Consider the following 15,436-nt stretch of genomic DNA (forward strand, 5'->3'; position numbering starts at 1 on the left):
TAAAGATCAAGTTGATATACATAAGACAAACTTATAGATAGAACAAAAAGTTTCATAAGAAGGAATTAATCATTGCAGAATAGAGTCAAGAAAGTAATGTTAGAGGAACAATAATATTTACTATTGAAGAGAAATGAGATTGCACATGCACGTGTGTGTGTGTGTGTGTGTGTGTGTGTGTGTGTGTGTGTGTGTGTGTGTGTTTTGCTCTAGCTAGATGTGTGGTCCTCAGGGGGGTGGATGCAAAAGAATAAGTAGATTGCAGGACACCTAGGATATTTCTTTCAGGGTGTGTGTGTGTGTGTAGATCGATCTATCTATCTATCTATCTATCTATCTATCTATCTATCTATCTATCTATCTATCTACCTGGAGTGTGGTGCTGACTCTTCTTTAAAGCTCTTTTGCTCAAGGCTAGTGCTCTATCACTTGACTCACAGCTCCACTCTGGCTTTTTGGTTGCTCATTGGAGATAAATTTCCTATGGATTTTCCTACCTTCCTTTGAATCCCAATCCTTACATGTCACCCTCTTGAGTAGCGTGGATTACAGACATAAGTCACTGGCACCTAGCTGAGTTTTTGTTTTTGTTTAAAATTTTTATTATAAAGGTGAGAGACTATAGTTACATCAGGCAAGTAAAGAGTACATTTCTTTTTGGACAATGTCACTGCTTCCCTCACTCTCTTCCAGATTTTTGCTCCTTCCTTTATCCACAAGTTGTATAGTTCATTATCAACATAGTGTCTAGTGATTACCACTGCATCTATTCACCCTTCCATTGCTCCATTTCTGTGTCCTTCTTTAGCCTCCCAAAGACAAATAAATGAACAAACAAGAGAAAAAGAAAAAAAATAAACAATGTAAAACCTGTTAAGCCTATTGTTGGTGGCTCAAACCTTGTCATCTTAGCTATTCAGGAAGCTGAGATCTCAGGATCATGGTTTAAAGTTAGCCTGGTAGGAAAAGTCTGTGAGATTCTTATCTCCAATAGCCACTGAAAATAAAGCTGAAAGTCAGTGCTGTGGCTCAAGTTGTAGAACAAAAAAACTCAGGGACAGCAGCCTGGCCAGGAGTTCAAGCCACAGGACTGGCCAAAAACAAAAGAAAACAATATAACAACATCCCCCCAAAACCCTATATTTTCATTTCCTGAATCCCATTTCAATAAGTAATATCTTCTATGATCAGAGGCACATAGGCATTTTGCCTTTGTATTCCTCCCTTAAGAGTATCCTTCTTACCCGGGTTTGATTCCTCGGTACCATATACATAGAAAAAAGCCAGAAATGGTTCTGAGGCTCAAGTGGTAGAGCTCTAGCCTTGAGAAAGTCCAAGGACAGTGCTCAGGCCCTGAGGTCAAGCCCAAGATTGGCAAAAAAAAAAAAGAGTATCCTTCTTTGGTGTGTGAATGCTTAGAGTTTTTTTTTATAATTTATTGTGCCCCAGGGTACTTTAGATCTAGCTTCTGCATATGAGAGGAAACATGCTGTCTCTCTGACCTTGGCTTACCTTTAACATGTGAAATTATTTTTTAATAAAGCTTTCTCATTGATCATGCAAAACTTGTAAAATTCTACATGCAAGTTTCTTTTATCAAAAGGTATGTTTTAAAAATTCTACATGAGGGCCGAGAGTTTGGCCTAGTGGTAGAGTACTTGCCTAGCATGCATGAAGACCTGGGTTTGACTACATGGTACTGCATACATAGAAAAAAGCTGGAAATTGTGCTGAGGCTCAAGTGGTAGAGCTCTAGCCTTGAGAAAAGTCCAAGGACAGTGCTTAGGCCATGAGCTCAAGCCCAAGACTGGCAAAAAAAAATTGTACATGAAAATAACATGAATATGGTGAAGGATGTAAAATATCCCGAAAGTGCCAATGGATATGCCTTCTCATTCTGCTGCTAGATTACCTAGAGCACTTTGAGAAGCAGTGTAATTCTATAGTTTTGTGTTTCTTTCAACTCCAGTCCACGTTCTCCACAATCATGGACATTAAAGAAGAAGATCTATATTTCTGAACTCTCTAAGAGACCAAGAAAAAAATAAAATGAAATTTTGTTACAGTGGAAACAGACTTGAAAACACTTACTACTAAACAATAAAACAATAAAAATGATACTACCGTGGACACTGGAAATACAGCAAACACTCCATCACTTGCAGAAAGAATCACAGATGTCAGCACTTATAGGAGAAATTTTTGTTTATAGTGACAGCAACAAATCATACCAATTTCTCTGAATGATTATAAAGATTCAGATTGTTCCCAAATCTATAGTTAAGACATAAGTCAGAGTGAAACTGCTTCAGTAAAACTTCTTTAGAATAATATATAGATTAGTGGAAGGGGTGTCAGATATGATTGTTGAAAAATATAAATCTGTATTTGATAGGAAGCTATAGGTCAAGGCTCATCAATACACAATTTAAGATTATGTAGTAAATGGGATTTTTACTCATTTATTAATATTTTGTCAATATATATTTTATCAGTACTGGAGATGGTCTACTAGGCTTTGCAGCTTCTAGACATGTGCTCTTTCTCTCTGGCTGTGCCTCTAACCTTTATGTATTGCAGTTTTGTTGATGGGACATGGAATCCCTAGCTTTGCTTGGACTGGGCTCTATCTCCAGAGTAGCTGAAATTAGTTATTTGTAGCCATGGCAGGCAATATTTAGTTCAGAGAAACCATATTCAGGCAAATTCCCTATGCTTGGCAATATGCTAAAAGCACCAAGAATGGCATATTAACCACTAAAAAAATATCCACCACCTTAATAACTTCCAAGTTATCAAGGAAAGAGTAGGATGAAAACCTGGTCATTGTGGTATGACCAGTGTTAAATTAGATACCAGCATATAATATTATAAAACATTGATGATAGACATCAATTCATATTGGTGAGGTTATAACAGTAGAATATGGGCACCAGCTTTCTCTGAAATAGAGTATATGTGTAGGAGAGAGAGAGAGAGGGAGGGAGGGAGGGAGAGAGGGAGAGAGGGAGAGAGGGAGGGGAGGGGGAGGGGGAGAGGGAGGGGGGAGATTAATTGGAGATAAATATCTTACAGATTTTTCTCTTCAGACTGCCCTGTTACCACAATCCTCAGATATCAGCCTCTTAGATAACTTTCACTGACACCAATTTATGTTAGATATTTGAAAGGAAAAGCGAGGGAAAATACAGAGAAAAATACTAAAACAAAATAACTGAGAACTTCTGGAGAGTCAAAAGATTAGGAAATATTTTCAGAGTAAAAGAGAATTGAATATGATGACCAATGATGAGTCCCTAGGAAGAATGAATGTCAGAAAGATACGGAATCTGTTTATTATGCTTACCAAATGACCATAGTGTCATTTAGTACTATAATATGTTTCCTTTTCATCTCATGTAATGCAAGGGACAAGAATTTGAAACCTGCCCAGCTGGGTAACACAAAATTTCTCTTTAAATGCCTCTGAATTTGTGTCCTTCAAATCTTGACTTAGGGGGAGAAAGGTTCACCTAAGAGGAGATTTGGCCCTAGAAATGATATTTGGATCCTCCATTCTTCAATTACTCTTAGCTTGAGAGCTTAGTTCCTCACCACAGAGTCCTTCTGAAAAGTTCACCAGTCAGAGAGCTCATGATAGAATCATGCAAACTTTTGTCTTGGCTAGTCCTGCCTCAGATGTGAATTCCCTGACATAGTCACATAGACCAGTTTTGCTACTATGTGAAGGACAAAACAGAAGAATTCCTTTAAGCAGGTGTATATCATGGGAAATCATCTTGAAGCTGTCTCTCTATCTCAGAAATTCATAGATATAACAAAGGAAGGGAAGACACTTACAAAGGATTACAAATTCTCTTGATTAGAAACAGAAATTAGAACAAGTGTCAGTATTTTCAGTTTCCTCCATATAGAAATGAATTATTTTATACCTTTTACATCCATACTTGAAGCAGTAACAGGAGAAGAAAGCAATTGCTTTACCAAAATTGAGGAAAGAAGGAAGAAGCTATTTTCTTCAAGGAATTTCATACAGCAAACTGTAACAAATGATTTCTGTTTCTCTAAAACCTTGAAGTTTAAGTGGATTATCAAGGATTATTATCTAATCTCCTTATTGTACAAATTAGGAAATGAGACTCAATTTGTTGACAGATTTCTCCAAGGTGTCATAGCTCACTAGTTAAATGTCTTTTGAATGAAATTCCACTTTTAGCATCATTCTTCTACTCTTCTTCTTCTGTCTCACATTGTTTCTTCCTAGCAGCATATTACATATTCTATCTATGCATTCCTCATAATCATAATAGTTGTGCTGTCTAAGATGACCACCACGAGCCACATTTGAAGATTCAAATGTGAATTTAAATTTACTCGAATTAATGCAACTTTAAAATTAAAAATACATCAGCTCCTTGGACTTACTGATTTTAAAATTAAAAATACATAAGTGCCTTGAATCTACTAGGCACATACAAATGCCTAATAGCCACACAAGGCTAAAAGCAAACACATTGGACAAGAGCTATAAGAAATACTTTCACTGAGTATTTCAGTGAATAGCTCAGATTTGTATCACAAACTTTCTTTTAAGCCTGTGAGATAGGAATCTGTGCTAGAGTCCATGATTCACCCAATTCCAAACATTTCCCTGTTAGACTTAAATACTGTGAGCTAGGTCAGTCTCTGGCATTTAATGGTCAATTAATTTTGAAAGGCCACAATGAAAATTTTAATTGGCTGTTCCACATCCTTTACAAAGATATACACAACTATTTAATTAAATATCAAAGAACGATTAATTAATTGGACCACAGCTTTAGGGAAACACTTCATAAGTCATGCTATCCATATTTCTTTCTTGTTGTTGCCTAATGACTAAGAGACGTTAAGTATATGTTCCTGTATCTAAACTCCTATCAGTTACTGTTACCAAGGCTTGTTTTTTAAAGGTTTCCTGTTCAGTTTCTCTCCTTTCATTCTATTCCATTACAATTTACCCTTACCACTAACAGATTAATCTTTCTGAATGCTTAGCCCACACAAGTCTCTCCCTTCCTTAAAAAGGAACTGAGTCTTTACTAAGTACACGAAAGGCCTTAAATCTAGACTCAAGACTATACCTTTAGGCCTGTCTCTAACCACTCTTCCAAACTCATCATCCTCCATTTCCAAAAATTGTAAGGTCTTTTCTTTATTTTAAGTTTTTTTGTAATCTATTATTTTTCCTACATTCCTTTATTTTAAATGTCTAATTCTTATATGGACTTCACTAAGTAAAGTTAACCAGCTGTCTTTTGGACTCCTGATACTTTTGCACATATTTCAATAAATCATTGTAGAACTTTCTAATTTGAATCAAAAGACGTAAACCATTTTACCAGTGTGTCAGCTTCTAAAGAATAACTGGCTTATGTTTTAATGATGATAATGGCGGTAGGATGCATGACAGTAAAAAAACCTTGTAATCAAAAGAGTTAATCTAAATATAGATATTGGAATGGATGAGTGATAAAAAAATTAAAAGAAAACTATAAAAATAATTAATATCACTGTGAAAAGTAAATAGTAGTAAGCATAAATTACAATTTCTTGTGCCCACATTAACCACTCCCTCAGTCACATAGAGTTACAGCTATGAGTTCCTGGAATAAACATTTTAAAGACATCCTGGTCTAGATTATGAATAAAAAGTGAATACCTGATTAGTGCTATCTAAATTGGCTCTTCAAATAAGTTATTCTTCTTCTTTTTTTGTCAGTCGTGGGACTTGAACTCTGGGCCTGGGCATGTCCCTGAGCTCTTCAGCTCAAGGCTACCGCCCTACCCCTTGAACTACAGTACCACTTCTGGTTTTCCAGTGATTAATTGGAGATAAGACTATCATGGACTTTAGTGCCCAGGCTGGCTTTGAACAGTGATCCTCAGATCTTAGCCTCCTGAGTGGCTAGGATTACAGGTGTGAGCCACTGTACCTGGTTTCAAATAAAATTTTCTATCTAACTATGAGATCTCAACCTTGGGATTCTTCTGAAAAATAAACCTAGAATTGGTTCATGCTAGATCTAATAAAAATAGTTCTCTATTATACAGTATTTATTTAAATAATCCCAAAGTCATGTATGTTGTACTACAGAAAGCTTCTCTGGCACTCTAGTTAAATGAGCCTCAAGAATGGCTTATTGAGTTTTCCTATATTGTCTCAGATATTCCTTCTATTGTCAACTCAAACTCAATCTCCTGCCTTTTATTTTCAAATTCCTCATCTTTTGGGAGGGGATAAAGGGGGTTAGTACTGGTATTTTAATTTTCTACCTTGTGCAAGCACAAGGCCACTGGAAACTCTACCACTTGTACCAACACTCTATTCTGGCTCTATGCTAGTTATTTTGGAAGTGGAGTCCCCTGTGCTTGTCAATTCTGGATCTTAGCCTTCTGAGTAATTAGGATTATAGGATCTTAGCCTTTTGAGTAGTTAGCATTATTGGTGTTAACTAACAATGACTTGAATCTTCTTTAAAAGCATTATCATCTCTGGCCAGTTGTTTGTATTGTCTTTCTAATTTTTTTACAAGAGGCTCACTGTAACTCCAGCCAGCCATCTATGAGATTCCTAAGAGTCTATTCAAGAGATACATGTTTCAGTCCTGCATTAATGTAACAATCCACGCTCTTAGATGACTATACATATGCAGAGCATTGTTAGAATTATAATGACTCAAAAGTGATGAGTGATTGTAATAGCCTGTACATAACACCACAATTGCCTTAAGTACAGATTGCATCTAATAGTTTCACCAACTGTACATCACTAGTCAAGGTAAAGCTAATACAGAACTTTTGTTATTGTGAGGTCATATCGGTCTCTAAACTTTACAAAATCTTAATGTATTTCAGCTTAATAAAAATTCACTTAGGTGTGGGTTTTGGTTATTCATTCTACTAGCTGCTTTTCAAAAAAAAAAGGTTAAAATAGAGCTAGATACCTAAGCAGGCATTTGTGTGAAAACATATTACTGAAGTATGTATTATAGGCACAACCACACCCAGCCATTTCTTAAGATGAAATCCTACAAATTAAATTTTGCTCCTGCTGATCTGGAACTGGATCACTCTGCCCCTCCCCCTTTATCTTTACCTCCCAAATATCTAAGATTACAGATTTAATCCTCTGCATACGTCCTTTCCTGAAATGTTTTGCATTCTTTTATACCAACTGAAGCATATGTATGTCATTGTTTGCATATAAAATCACTTATTTAAGCAACTGGATTTTGGTAAATGTCCCAACTGTATTTGTTTTTTTATTCAAATGATTCTGCAGTCCACAATTCTCAACCCAAAATCTTTCAAGATTTTGCTTGTTTCTAATTTTACTTTGAGATACATAGAAATTCTAGGTCAGTGCAGGATTACTGTTCTACATTGAATGACTCCAAAAGAAGTTAGTCTTGCCATTATCTCTATAAGGGAATCTACAGAAATAAGGCTAAGCAAAACCCCTGACTTCACAAAACTTAACCACTGTGCTAGATGGCATGTTGGTATATGCAGATATTGCTCTAATTGGGTTGCATGCCCAACAAAAACCTCATGAAGTTTGGGGCCCAATGTATTAGGTGAGAAATGGACTCTAAGGGCCTTATATCATTTATATTTGATCATATTCATTCTTAATGGCTAATATGAACACATGTGTAAACATGATGGACTATCAATTTTGGAACAATCAAGAACTACAGAATGTGCTTCAAAACATGGATGAGAGCACTTCTTGGAAGGCAAGAAGTCAACAGAGAGTTGACTTCACAATAAACAAAATTTATTGCTAAATGGAAAAAAAAAAAAAAACTTTGTGATAAAATTCCCTTCCACAATTCCCCTGAATTCACTGCATCAGAGTGAAGCAGAATGGAACTCTCAGGCTAGTGGTGGAAGCTGTAAATCTGGGGCATGTGTCATGGCATTAAATTATAGTGTCAGAAATAAGGATCTAAAGCCCGTCAGTAGTATAAATAACTGAAAAGAGATTACAGTCTAAAACGGACTGCATACATATTTAAAAAGTGCTGTGTATACCACTTGGGAAAATATATGATGCTAAAATCTAATAGCCCCTTCTTGCTTTCTGGCTCTTGAACAGTAGTTTAAAGTCAAACACTTTGAAGGGAAACAAAAGGACAATGAATACACATAGTTTATATTAACATATATGCTATCAACCTACAGATATAGAGTAAAAATACGCTGATGACTTCTATGGTATTAATATGCTAATAACTTCTATGGTATAGAAGAAAGGCTATTTCTAAGAATTGCAATATTTTTTTCTATTTTATAATAAGCCACATTTATTAAATTAAACAAAATGGTTCTTCAGTTGTCAGGACTTACATATCATATTGTTTGTGAGATTCTCCCCCTTTCTGTCATTGCTTTGCATCTTAGGAAGTTAAAAGGGAGCTTTTAAAGTACACTTCCCACTCAAAGAGCTTATGCAAATACATATACATACATGTGATTTATTTTTTAATTTAATAGGGTAAATTGTAGATAAATCTTATTGTTAACTTTTCTGGTAGAATGTTTGCCTGTCATCTCAGGATATTTTACCATAGAAGAAATGCTATGATTTTTATCAGTAATATTTTGAAACAAAATAATAAACATACCCTTTCACTAGTTTAAAAAACAATGTCAGTGATTACAAAGTGGTCATTTAATTCCTGTTTGACAGTGTTCCTTCAAAAACTCTGAAAATAATTTCAAGAGGCTCTGAAAGAGTGAGTGAGAAATTAGATCAGGACAGAAGATTCACTTCAAAATGTCTTCGAATCTCATTTGAAATAGCTCCACAGCAATGAAATTGTGGGCAGTACCCATTGGCATGTTATAGTGTAGCAAATTTAACTATTTAGCAATAAAATATGCCTATTTTTAAACCACAAATTATGTTAGGTAGGGGATCACTGAATCCTCATTATACATTACTTCTCTTGAAATGATCCTTCCTGTTAATCAAACTATGCTCAGAATGGAAGATTCCCAACAAATGTAAAGCATCTCAATAGTCTGGAAGAAACTAAAATATGGCTGTTTACTGAAGTAAATGAAGAGAAGTGACTCTCATATGTCCATCAGACCAGATAATAAGCATATTGGAAACCACAGCCCAATCCAATTCTTTCTTCAGCTTCACAACTCATGACTTCTCCACTCCCAGTTCGGAGAATAGTATATCCATAGATACTTTATAGAAGTTCTCTAAAATGTGAATTCAATTAAATCATTAGGATCCTCCTATGTAGAGGAACATGACCTAGCTACAAGTATAAACTGAAAAGATTTAAAGAGAGGTATTTTAAAAGGTATACTGTGGAATCAGAAAGAATGATGAAGTGTTTGGACACTAGTTTCTTTACGACGCCCTTGTCATCCAGATTCATGGAAAAAAAGAACAATGCAAGGGGACTGAATTTTCAGGAGCATGAGAAATGGTAGTGTTAATATCTAGTCTAATCTATATATGGAGTAAACAGTGTTTCCGCTTGCCTGATGGCCAGACAAAGAAAGAGAAATGCAAGCAGCCCAATAGCTTTCTCCTCTCTCTCAGGTGAAGTTTCTGAATTTTCTTCTCTTGCTGCTCCTGAACTAAACCAATGTATAAATACAGTATTTATAATGACAAAGAATAAATCTGGAGAATCACATCTGTTAGCAACTCCAGACTGCACACACACACACACACACACACTCTTTGTGTTGTAACCCAGAGCTAATAACAACCCTCTATCATTTACTCTATTGTTACATGGTGATCAGTTCTGTCATACTGTTACTGAAATTTCACTTATAAATGGAACCTCCATTTGTGTTCTACATGTGAGAAAGCAGGGGAAAAATCTAGCATGATGTGTGGACTTAATAAGTCTCTTATATGATTCCTGCCTTTGTAACTGGCCACAAGAATCAAGCTGATAATCATGAATTTTTATTTAGCCACTTTCCTAATTTCTGTTACCTTCTGACTTAATTTATCTAGTAAAGATATTGAACCTGAAGTAATAGCTATCTTTATTTCAGGCTGATAGTTCTGTCTCATGGTTCTTATTAGATTTAAGTACTTTAGATTCAGTATTTGTGGATGTCCACATCCTGACAATAATACTAATAGTTCTTGGAATTTCAAGGTCCATTTCCTCTATTGAGGATGGCCACTAGCTTTAATTCCTTCCACAAGGCCCAACATATATAGTACAATATTTTATGAGAAGCAAAGCAAGAGTTCATCAAGTGACTAGAAAATATTAGCAGGTGTTTTGTTGAATGGCTTATGGAGCTTCTTGGTGCTAAGTAATATTACCAAGTAACTCCCCACTAGCTGTATGCATTAGCAAGTTATAATCTCTGGACCTCAATTTTCCATCTATGAACCAGAATATAATTTTGAAGTTCTCTTTACCTATAATATTTTCTCATTCCATGATGAGGAACAGAGAATACATCCCATTTAGATTTATTAAATCTTCTAAGAAAGAAGAGGGAAAATGTGATAGTAACATCAGCTCATATTCGGATGGCATTGCTAAACTTTTTCCACGTGCTATTTTTATTCTCAAACAACTTTTCTGCATAAGTGATGCTTTCATCAGGGTTTACTTAGTTAACCCAACTTATGCTACTGATTTAATAGTTTTAATTCAGTAATTAATTAGCTAACACAACTTTGTTTTCACCTCAAAAGGAATTTTCCTGTTGGAGGTCACAGAAAGCAAAGAACTGGAAGCAGTGGATGTTTCATATCCATTAAGACATCTAAGATGTTACTGTAGATATTCTAATCAGCCACATTATCAAATAATGAATGAGTGTAATTGTTTATATATTAACTGATTTGGAATCTTTCTAAGCTTCCTTCCCATTTGAAAGTACTTAGCACATGTTAGGAATTTTTTTTAAATTACATATAGCGATTCCTGTTACAAATGGCAATTCTATGGAATTGTTATTAGTTCATCCAAAAAGTATCTGTGCCTCAGTTTTCTCTCACTTTGGTAAGATGTGGGAGATGATAATAGTTCCTTACAGGATTCAGTAATATTAAGTGGAGACTTCTTTATGAGCTGCTTAGCATGGTACCTGGCATTGTAGATGCTTATATAAGCAACAGCTAGTATTCCGATGTCTGAAAGTAAATAGTGGGCTTGCGTCTGGAGAACAATCTATTCTTCCCAAAGCTAAGGGGCATTCCCTCATTTAACCATAACAGTCTAGCTAGTATCTCTTTGTGCATATGAAGGGATGAGGCACAAAGACACTAATCAGTTCTTCAAGGTCACAATTGTTAATATATGTAGGAGATAGTAGGTCTTTCTACCATTGGTTCAGCAAGCATTAACTCCTCTCTCTACTTTCAAATATTTTCAGAAATGCCATGCAAACATAATGTCAGAGTGTATCACAGTTAAGGCCTTATTCAGAACACAGAGGGTAGATTTATTCATTGATTGGCAGATGGTGCACTTTTCAGTCTTCTGTAAGTAGAGGAAAACTGCAAATAATAACCAGTGCTTGGCAACTTCATTTTCTAGTTATGGTAGAAGAACAATTATCCTTCTCCTCCTCTAAACCTTTTGCTATGGTATTACATCAATGTCTATATCCAATTGGCTGCGTGAATATAATTACCTGCACACAAGGGTCACAGACTTCCAATTTTCCTACCAGATATATAAGACAGAACACTATCCTTTGAATTTTTTTTTCAGTTATATCGAGGTCCAAGAATTATTCTGGGTAGGCATATTGTATTTATTAAACATGCAAAATTAACTAATGATATATAAAAGGAAATAGTAGAACATTCTTATAAGATATAAAATAATGTAAAATAAAAATAAACTGAATCAAATAGAATCTATGGTACAAAATTGGTATTTACAATATTTGCAGTTCAAATGTTTAAGTTTTTACTGTCAAAAATATGATGTCTATTAGAAAACATGTATTTACTTGGGAAAAGTTTGTATTTTGAGGGGTATTCTATAGATAATTCTTATCTGTATTGAATTATATTCTTGTTTAATTTTATATTTTCTTACATGTACAAACTAGAGTATATTCATTTAGACTTATAAGCCTTTTAATAATATAATTTTAGATTTATTTGAACAGGCTTTATAATTTGAGTCAACTTTGATATGTAATGATGTGTCTATAATTTTTATTTCTTCCTGATATATTTACATTTATATCATTATAAATTCTTGTTTGCTTGTTTGTTAGTGTTTATCCTATGTCCAATTTAGTTCCAGTAATAAATCAAAAAATGTTTTAATCTGAGTGGAAATGTTTAACAGCTTCCTTTCAAAATATTTGGGTTTTGTGATTTCAGAAATACTAATTCTGATATTTTCTATTGGATAACTCTAATTATTATCTCAATCCCAATTGAGATAAGAATTATATTCTTTTTTTGTGGCTCTCATAAATTTTCCCTTTTCTTCTCTAATAGTATTCATAGCATATATATTTTAGTATTGAGCTTATTTCCCTTGTTGTTTTCTGTATTATATTTTTGATGTGTTAAGTACTTAAGGATATTGAGTTGTACTTGAATGTGATTACTCATTTGTAGGCTTCGTTTTCATTGTATGTCTAGAGGTGAATATCTTTGAGTTTATCTTCAATAAAAATCAGTAGGCAATATGTGTAGTCATAATTTGTAAACTACTAATAGAACAGTGTGAATTAGAAGAGATAATACATTTATTCCTACTATTTGCCATTCCTCATTATTTTACATATTTTGTATGCTTAAAATACCTACAAACAAGGCTGACTTTCCTCCTGCTGCCAATACCGGGAGCTGGTATTTCAACTTAGCTTGGACCCTGTGTTCTATCCCGCTACATACTTTTTCCTGATCACTGTTCGAGAGAACCACTGAGAAGAAAACCTAGAAGTGGATTGGTTATGAGATTTCTGGGGCCTCTGGTTTCTGGAGGTCGTGGTAATAACTACAATCCTTGATATATATGTATATATATATATTGTCTTGATAATAACTATAATCGCATTTGTTTTCCTTATAATGTAGATGTCCTTGTTATATAAATAGACTTGATCTTCATGAAATTACCACTCCAAAGGACAGTAAGGTAAACACCCATGCCTATTTATCTATTGTGTCTAAGAAGTTGGCATCATTTTATATTAAGTTGTTAATCATTATTAATTACTTTGGCATTTCTGAAAAGAACATTAATCTTAGCAGAGTCATTTTGTATTTCAAACAGAGCATCATTTTCCTCTCCTCAGAAGAACTTTCTTCCTTTAAGGCCATGCATAAATGTGTCACTCATTGTAAATCATCACTGTATGAGTGAAATCCAGCATCTGAAAGAACATTGTTAAGGTCAAAGATGTCAGGGACAATTCTAGCCTCCTAATATTTAGATCAATCATTCTGGTCTTATGTGCTACCAGAATTAGAAGAGTCATTAGAAGAAGAAATCGAATATTCTGGTACTGGAGAAATAAACTGGGGTCCATGCTACCAATGACAAGAGAAATGAGAGTTTTCAAGAGACAATGGCTCTTCCTCTTTGCCTTACAAAATGATAGGTGCTTCATGTGCTCTTAATCCTTAAAATGCTTTCCTGAAGAAAAAGCATTACTTGTGATTGATTATGAAGACGAGGACATAGATGATCCTAGAGGGGTAACTTGTAAAGGAGAGGACTAGAAATTGAGTACATATAAATTTGATGTCAAAATCTGACTTAACCCCAAATACTTTAGGGATCCTGTTACTGAAAAGTTTAATGTCCTATGAAAGATGATATATATAGACTGATTTTTAAATTCATGGTACAAAGAAGGAGGAGGAGAGGAGGAGGAGGAAGATGAGAAGAAAGAGGAAGAAGAAGAAACCAGTAAAGAACCTAAGAAAAACAAGTTCTGGTTGAGTAGAGGGCTACTAAAAGATGGAACAATCTTGTTTATGGCAATAAGAAAATTCCAGAAGTGTGCAGCCTCAAGAATATGATCAAAGTGAATGTTTGATCATACAGAATAATCAAAGTTCAAAGTGTTTGACACATGTGGCAGAAGGTGTGTGGATAAAACATCAAGAGAATAACTCAGAGGGAATCTTTGTTTCAAACAAAAACTTGAATTTATACTATATTGTGAAGTGAAAAATAAGGATTCCCCCTAAGGGTAATGCATCCTGAATAGACTTACATACAAGATATAATGTAATTCATGAGTCACAGAAAACTCAGGGCAAAAAAAAATAGTTATGACAATTCTGGCACATCTGAAGAAGAGAAAACAAGGTACCATTTTGGATGAAATGTAAGTGCCATTAGTGGAGCAGAGCATCTGAAAGATTGTGGGGAGATTTGGTGAGCTTTTGGGGTATAAATTTGTAGGGTAGAAAGAAATCCAATAAGTGAGGTTCAGTACCTAAGTAGTAGTTTTACTGAGAGAATACATTCTTTTGAAATAAAATTGTACCCTAGGCATTCAATAGAGTGGCGATAGGTTTTACAAGAACATTCAACAGCTACTTGCAATGTGTCAGTTCCTGAATGATTTGCCATGTTTTTTTCATACAAAATCCATACAAAATTGATGTTGTAACTCCCATTTTAGAGATTAGAAAAATTGAGCACTGTAGTATATTTTTTCAAGAACACATAAAGTATGGATATCCTGGAGACATACCTGCATTTTGTTCACAGTATGATCATCACTGGATAACTCCATGGTGCATTTCAAAAGGAAATTGCAGCACTTTCGAGTTCAGTGCTTCTCCAGAGATTTGAATGAGTATGCTGAGGAGATAACCCCACAGAACCAAAGGAGTGAGCTGAAACTTTTCAGGTCCTTCTCAGTTTAGGTACAGTAAAAACATGATTTTCAAAAATTTAGTCATTTTTATTAATCTTTTAAAATTAGTGTATATTAACTGCACAGAGGGGTTTCACATGATATTTCCATACAGTGTATTTCGATCAAGTTCACCTGTCTCCCTTACTCTTGCTTAGCTCCATGACCCTATCTTTTAAACCTATGCATACTTGAGTTGTGAGATCTGGGGCTTGCACTTGGCCTGGGCACTGTCCCTGAGCTCCTCAGCCCAAGGCTACCACCCTACCCTTGAGCCAAGCCCCACTTCCCCATTGTTTAGAGGTTAATTGGACATAAGAGTCTCAGGTCCTTCTGTGCCCAGGCTGGCTTTGAACCTTGATCCTCAGATCTCAGCCTCCTGAGTAGCTAGGTTTATAGGCATGAGCCACTGGCACCCGGCAAACTGTCAACCTTCTTGAGAGAGAAAGTTACAGGCATGTACTACTCCCATTTTTTTTTACTTACAATTTTGATAGTTTTTATTACACTGTGTGAATCATGCCTATGAAGTACTGTT

The sequence above is a fragment of the Megascapheus bottae genome, chromosome 16 (genome assembly GCF_031878675.1).
Source record: "Megascapheus bottae isolate mThoBot1 chromosome 16, mThoBot2.hap1, whole genome shotgun sequence".
In the NCBI taxonomy this organism is placed as follows: Eukaryota; Metazoa; Chordata; class Mammalia; order Rodentia; family Geomyidae; genus Megascapheus; species Megascapheus bottae.